This window comes from Oryzias melastigma, linkage group LG18 (assembly GCF_002922805.2).
Source record: "Oryzias melastigma strain HK-1 linkage group LG18, ASM292280v2, whole genome shotgun sequence".
NCBI lineage: Eukaryota > Metazoa > Chordata > Actinopteri > Beloniformes > Adrianichthyidae > Oryzias > Oryzias melastigma.
The window spans coordinates 18,796,416-18,804,707 of record NC_050529.1 but is presented as its reverse complement, the minus strand read 5'-3'; positions in this window follow the sequence as shown (position 1 = coordinate 18,804,707).

Below are 8,292 nucleotides of genomic sequence, written 5' to 3'. Positions count from 1 at the left end.
ATTCAGGCATCAAGGGGTTAAGTCTCTTTCCCAAATATAGTATAACTATCTGACTTACAGTAAAGCTTTAGACGTACGATTGGCTGATGGTCACTCATCCATTGATCCACAGCCTCCCTCTCCTCCTCCTGTATTTCTTCCCTTGTTCCTCTATGGAACACTGGTGGCTTATAAAACACACGTTTACTGAATAAAAGTAACAATAAGAAGTTGCTTGGCTTCCATTGTTCTCAGCTTTGTTCATAAAGAGCCAGTTGAAGCTTCACTTTGAAGGATTTGAGTATCAAAGGACGTCTCTGTGTTTTCTCTGCTGAGTGAGATCTTAAAGGATCTCATTTCAATTTGGTGGTTTGAATCTTCCAGCTTTGACACAGCTGTCATTCACTCTCATCTCACCTGGTTCTTTTAAAACATGACTTGTCTTCCCGAGTTGGTCCAGACCGAGAGTGCAAACTCAAACAAACTTTGTCTTCGATCTGCTTTAACGGTTTATGAACATGAGTCGGTCAGAATACAGTATCAGCCATTATAGAACTAACACGCTACCAGCACCAGGCATTTAGCAAATAAACAATAACCCTTGATATTTGGGCAGATGGCACATGATAAAGATAAAAGTACAGCTAATTTTAATGTTTAGATTATATTATATTAGATTTGGATTTGTTTAGCATACAAAAAATGAAGCAGTGAGGTTCAAATTCTTAAATAGCCAAATTACAGGGAAAAAAAATGCCACTTCAGTCTAAGTACGAGATGCATCAAGTAAAAAGGGTAAAGAAAGACAAACGCATTATAGGAAAAACTTAAAGTTCCACTTTTTTGCAAAAGCATTTATAGTGGTCGTTTAACCCTTTAACACTGAAGCTCCAGTGTTCATGTTCTTTGATTTACTGTAACTCTTCAACCGTTAACGTGATCAACCTAATTCCAGCGGATTCTGAAGGAGAAAAACGGCTCACGCCCCAAATGGCCCACTTAAGCCATTGTAGGCAAACACGGGCATGCTATGCTAGCCAGCTACCTGACGGACAGCAAAGCTCACTTGTCCAATGCAGAGGAGCTTGCTAGCTCACTACAGATGAAAATGCAGGCATGCTACATCAGAGCTTGCTAGCTCGCTACAAGGGAGGTCGCTAGGTCATTACAGCAGAGCTCCCCAGCTTAATATAGTGGAGCTAGCTAGTTTGCTACAGAGAAGCTCGCTAGCTCGATACAGGGGCGCTTGCTAGCTCGACACAGCAGAGTTTGCTAGCTCGATTACACCAGCGCTTGCAAGCTCGATACAACGGAGCTCGCTAGCATGATACAAAGAAGGTCACTACGGAGGAGCACGCTACAGTGGCGCTCGCTAGCACGGTACACTGTCCACCGGGTGGCTGGCTAGCATAGCGTGCCTACCCACTGAGTGCCCTCGAAAGCCAATGTGGGCAAACAGAGGTCAGGGTACCACGAAAAGTGTGGACAAACCCATTTAAGGCCACATTTTCTGCCCAATTTTAAACCATGGGGCCCACTTGGCCTTGGCTGGGATGTTAAAGATTTTGTGTTTAAGTTTTACTGGTGATGCCTCAGTTTCTGCAGAGCGGCAGGAGTTCGTAAGAAATTGGTTTCCGAGTTGTGGGTGGGACCATTGGCAACCCCGCCCCCTTTTCCCCTTCTCGTTGCAGGAAGTATTCTTTTAGCTCTTTTTCAAACTGTGTTTTTTCGTCTGCTCCAGATTCATGTGGATGTGAGTAAAGAAATACTAAGAAATGCAATTTTAAGATTTATTTTCTTGAGATTTGAAGAACAGGATAAAAAAAACAATTTTTTAAAAGTGTGTCTTTTATAAGATACGCAGAATGAGGTCAACAGTTTAGCATAGCAAAGAAAGTTTTGAATGTTAATAAACTGTAAAATTGCAACCACAACAAAGTAAAAAACAAAAAAAAATGATTTGGAATTCAAAATGATTATTGGAAATTTTACCTGGAATAAGAATAGATTATGTCACCAAGTGAAGCATACAAAACTCCATGATTGTTTTCCTCATATTTAAAAATTGGGTGCAGAAATTGCACAAATTGTTCTGTTTGCAAATTTGAATCCACTTGCAATGAAAAAAATGAACCAAATCAAATAAAAATGCTAAAACTCACCCTTAACCTTGACCAAAGAAAAGAGCAGTTATGACCATCCACCAACCAAATGCCGCTTTTTGTGGAGAGAACAAAATCACAACATTTGCTTCCAAAATCCACCAAAAAACAACAGATATCGTCTTTAGGTACATATTTTTATGTCACATAAGAAAGTAATTTTATTAATGAACCACCTCTGAAATGATTCAAATGTATGCAGCGCTTAGCTGGATGTCTTCCTTGAGAGTTTTCAATAAAAATGTAAGTTTTACATCTAATTGACTATTGTAGATAACAATAGAAACAAGCATAGGTAACCCTTTTGTATCTAAAAGTATTCAGTCAATCATCCATTTGACCTCACTTCTATGCATGTCTTCTCCAAAGACATGAAAGACTGTAAATCTCAGAGCCCTGTGAATTCCAGCTGTGTCAACCCTCCGCTGTCAGTCGTGTTAAAACAAAGTGAAAGAACAACAGTAGGTCAGCCGTGAAGTAGAGACATGAAATGACAGAGTGGGGTCAGCGATGGCTGCAGCACAGAGGTCAACCCCCGTCTGCAGACCTCCAGGCTTCATTCTATAAAGCAGGAGCAAATTAGGAGTTTTTATGGTGGAGTAGGTGGTTGGAGGTCAGATTAAACCCATGAATTATAAATGCAGTGTCAGTTCAATTTACGTACATGTGAAGGGAGGTGAGCGGAATGTCAAAGATGGAGCCTTCTTTAAATGAACTTCCTAGAATTTTTGCTTAGGTTGGACCTTAAAGGTAAATTCAAAGGTTTGTTCAAAAGGGGGAACAGAAAGAAGTGTGACTAAACTATTTAGCCCTTTCATCGTTACATACACATATCCAGGTCTCATTTGACCGTTTGGCAGTTAGCCTAAATTAGTTCAATGAAATTCAAATAAATATTCAAATTAGTTATTGAGGAATTTTTAAAGGGCCTATATCATGCAAAAGCTTTTTTTTACCTTTTAAGTGTGTATAATGTTCCTTTTTTTTTTTTTGGTGGTATTTTGCTCCATTCACGCATCTCTTTTAAAACCAGCCCCTCCCAATCCATGAAAATTAGTTGGTCCTCACATCGTGACATCACAAAGTGGGGAACAGCCCCTTCCAAGAGGAGCCTGTGCTGCCAAAACCGCCACGGAGCTAGCTGGGATCGGCAAAACGCTTTCCACTTTTACAAAAGTTTCTAGGATGACGTCATGAAATGGGCTCCACCCACAAGGAGCGAAAGGCGGTGCCTCATGGATCAAGTCGTCTCACTTCCAGGTCGACTTATTACTCGATGAAAGCCACAAACAGATAACAGACATTTATTTGGACACAAAAGTTCTTCAACATGTCTTAACATGCCTCGTTCCATGCCCCAACTGTGCTGTCTCAACTCATTGGCCGCCTTAACTCAACTTCAAAAACATCTTTATTCTTCTAGAACTTATTTCCGAGGCGTAACACTTACAGACTCATCTTTTCTGGACCTGTGAGACTCGTTCAGGTGTGGTAACTTGTATAACATTCCCCATAGCACCAAAGAATTACAAGTGGAACAAAAAATAAGTTCTGATAAACTGATAAACACAAAAAGTATTATTATTTATTGGCTGGAAGATATTTTTATTCATTTCAAATTATTAGAAAAAATTTCTTTCAATTAAAGTCATACTATTTTTGATAACAGCTACACTAATTCTCCCCTCGTCATGCATTGACGTTTGGTTAAGGATCCCACTGCATCACTTTTTAACGTTTTAGGTCTCCCCAACTCATCGTTTTTGACATGCTGGCTGTTCCCAATAAATCACAGGTACTTAACCTTCAGGACATGGAGTGCACCGGTACCCAAACTGGATCAGTACTGGATCACGTCCAGTACCGTGTCCGGTGCCAGGTTGGTTAGGCCACGTCCCAAACACCAGTCCGCATGCGAAACCTCATCCAGGACCGTGTCCTGAAGGTTGTGGACCTTTGGTTTTACGAACAGCCACCACATCAAAAAATGACAAGTGTGACACCCTAAAACATCAAAAAGTGATACGGAGCGGTCCTTAACCAAACGTCAATGTGTGGCGAAAAAATTCGCAAAAATTGCTCACATTTCATTAAAAAAGTTTTCTTTCGTAAGTTATATATGCATATATATATATATATATATATATATATATATATATATATATATGATATATAGCTCAAGGATAGCATGATATGGGCTCTTTAAACTTTGGTTATTAGATTTTTTTAAGTAAATAAGATGATCAGAGCAGTTGCTTACTTTATGTTTATGTTCTCTGATTTAATGTAATTTTTTAATTGTTAACGTGATCAAAGTAATTCTAGCAGATTCTGAAGGAGAAAAGCGTCGTGATCGTGTTAACGGCTGCAATGCCGGCGGCAATGCCTCAAATGTTAAACAGTTCATTTGAAATTTTTTATTAATTTTTATTTTTTTAATGATCAATTTTAATTTGAAAGAGACTTAGCTACTTTCTGCTTTTAAAATTCAACAAATAAGACTGAAATTAGGCAAATAAAGGACGGTAAATGGAATTGGTCAAAAGGACTCCTTTTTTCTGTTTAAATATATATTTTTTCCAGATACTGAATTTGATTTTAGATTTTAAAAAGGATCAGCCCTGTGATTATACATGTAAAAATTTTAAGGAAAAAAATGTACCTCTCCTTCTACCTCAACTTTGTTTAGGTAAATGTCCGCAATAGTGAAATTATCGTCAAACAACACAATTTATTTGGAACAATCCTATATACATATATATATATATATATATATATATATATATATATATATATATATATATATATATATACAGTATATTAATTCTGCAAGATTTTTTCTGTATGAAACAATGATGAAACGCCTTTCCCTGCTTCTGGACTTGTAAAAGTAATGTTACATTGGTAGACTGAACAGCTCGCACCATTGATTTTCCTCCGGTCGTCGGCTGTGCTCCCCTCCTGTCTCATGAGGCTCCGGAGCAACTTCTCAACGTACAAGAAAACCTGCTTTAATTTGAGACACAGCTTTGATAAATGAGGTAATTTAGGGAGCATGAGGAGAAAGTCAAGTATGGAGCCGTTTCCAGGCTTCTCTTCAGCCGCCAAAACTTTCCTAAAGTTCCACATAAACTTGTTGGAACACCAAAAAAAACAAGTAATATTTTTAATTAAAGGTAGATGTGAGATTATTTATTCGCAGATCATTAACTAAAAACTCATGTTAGGACTTTCAATGGACCAAATGATGCTGGGTTGGGATGAAAACACCAAAGCAGCGAGGCCTGGTCGTACTTTTCCCTCCATAGGGAGGTCTATGAGCTAACACGGACACACCAGCACCAATGTTCGCTAGCAAATGTTCAGCATGTTGTTCAAAAACTCCTCATCAGTTCTTTGCTCTCACCTTACTTTCAATATGGTTGGAAAAAAAGGGTGATTACGAGCATCCAGGTTTGTGGACTTTCTTTACTAACATGCAAAGCAGCACAATGACTTCTCCAATGGAATGGAAGGACAGCAAACTTCAGTCGGCTCCGCTTCATAACTACAGTAAAACCTGTCTGCACCTGGCTCGTAATTGCCGCCCGAGATGGATTCTGCGGTGTGTATTGATTGTGTGATTTCAGCCGAAAACCATTTAGATGAAAGTGATCGGTGTGAGAAACCCCGAAGGATAACGATCCCGTTCAGGGTTAGTGTGCAGACGGCAAAGCTGGAGCCCTTTTGTTCATAGACTTCCTTTTTAACAAACATCTGTGGGTGTCTTTCTCTCAGCTCTTTTTTCTTTTCTTTCAATGAATTTTACTGTATATTTCCAATGAAGCTGCATCAAGAATTAAAACTATTTGATATTATTGAAAATGACTCATTTCTCTCTTTATTTTAGGAGGATTTCTATGATCTGCCTGTTTAAAAATATGCCCAGGGGCGGACCTAGTAGTTTGGGGGCCTGGGCGAATGATAACATTGGGTCCCCTGCAACAGTTGTTTTGACTTTTTTTTTTTTTTTAAATCCTTATTGAGGATAAAACATCGAATTACTTTTACACAGCTTCAACGTCAAGAATCCAAATGTTTCAATAAACATTAAAATCACATTTAAATGTTAAATAAATACATTTTTGTTTGGAAAAAAAAATAATTTATTGAATTTGCTAATTTATTATTCACTTACTTCCTAGTAAGAAATTTTGTAAAGTCTTGCGTCCATTAACTGTATAATCGAACTTGTAGAGACAAGACTTGAGAGTCTCTCCCTCACTGAAATATTAAATTGTTGCAGAGGAACGGCGTAAGACGAAACACTTTCACACGGTCAGCCTTGTGCTATTTCAGTACTTTGCTGTGTTTTTTTTTTTTTTAATGAAAAAGTAATAACATTTATTTTAGACACTTTTATTAGTTGTTCTGGCCTAAAATTCCTCAGTAAACTAAGTTTCTCAAAAAAGTTAACTTTGTTCTAAAATAGAAGCTAAATTCTAAATTATCCCCCAAAAACTTCAGTAGATAAAAAATTACCCAAAAACATATGTTGTTGCTAAATTATTAGCTAAACCCAAATTAGCATAAAATTCATCCGTAAACTAAATATGTAAAAAATGTGTGTCTGTTACTAAAATAGAAGCTAAATTCAAAACTATCCTAAAAACCACAGTAGATAACAAATTAGTCAAAAATGTTAGCATGTTGCTAAAATATTGGTTTAACTCCAAATTAGCATAAAAATTTTCATTTGAGGCCAAATTAGCCAAAAAAAGAAAAAAAAGCTAGCTCATTGCTCAACTACTAGCTGAACTCCTAAATGGCCTAAAATTCATCATTACTCAAAAAAGTTAGCCTCGTTCCAAAATAGAAGCTAAATTCTAAATAATCCCAAAAAACTTCAGTAGATAACACATTACCTGAAAAAAACAGCATGTTGCTAAATTATTAACTAAACCACAAATTAGCATAACATTTATCAGTAAACTAAATTCCCCAAAAATGTTTGTCTGTTGCTAAAATAAAAGCTAATCTCTTCACAGTCCTTCACATACCAAAGAACAACTACTACTTCATATATGTATAAATCGAATCCACACAGAAACAGGCAGAAAAACTTGAAACATGGAGCCTTGAGAAATGTTTTTTTTCAATGTTAATCCTAAATGTTGTTAAAAATGTCGATATATGAGTTAGAATCTAAAGCTGCTATAGAGGAAGCTACAGTAAGTGTGCCTCAGTGGAGTAAATCATGTGAGGTTAAAATCAGCGTTAAGACTTCTGAGTAAACAGCTGGTGCTTAAACAAACCATCAAACCATCAGATCTCTACTTATGATACCTTTATATATATATATACTCTACATGTTATAAAAGATACCATGAATTGTTTTAGGAGATGAGAACCTTAAGAGTTTACGAAAAGTTCCTGTCAACCAACCACTGCCGGGCTTTAGGGTTTTTGAGACGGCAGGCGTCCTGCATTGTCAGTCGCCTCACATCCTCGCTCAAATAAGCCGGCGCCGTAGTTCATTACATCCATTCAGGACTCTGTCTGAGCAAAGCTGTGGGTCACGGTAATGAGAAAGTAACCACAGATGAAACCGTGCTTCTGGAGAAGCCGTTATTCATGTACAGACACATACGTGAACTCGGAATGTGTTAGTCCTTCAAGGTCTTCAATAATGGAAACATGTTGGTAGGCAAATATAGTCTTGAAAATATAGTTAAACAACTAAACGAACGGAAGCAGAAAAGCACATTTGAAAAAAACACCTGGGAGTCTATGGATAAATAATCTGCTGCTGTCCAAAAATATTTCACAGAATTGGCTTTGCACATTTTCCAAAAATATTTATGATGTTTGCTGAGAAGGAATGGGAGAATTCACTGTTTTTGTCCAAAGGAATGTGTATGTGCGTGGTGGTGAGAAGGATAATGAGATGCAGACGTGAGCAGGGACACGAATGGACTGAATACTGATGTGTCATCGTTGAACTCAGCAATAGAGGGAAGGAAAGCTGGGATCCAACGTGGATTGAAGACACAAATGAGGATTATGGTAAATGTTCTTTTTTAAGGAATCGATTAAAACAAATTAACGAATTAATCGAAAACTAGAAAAAATTAATCGCGATTAATCGCTTTTTTTTTTTATCTCAGTATTT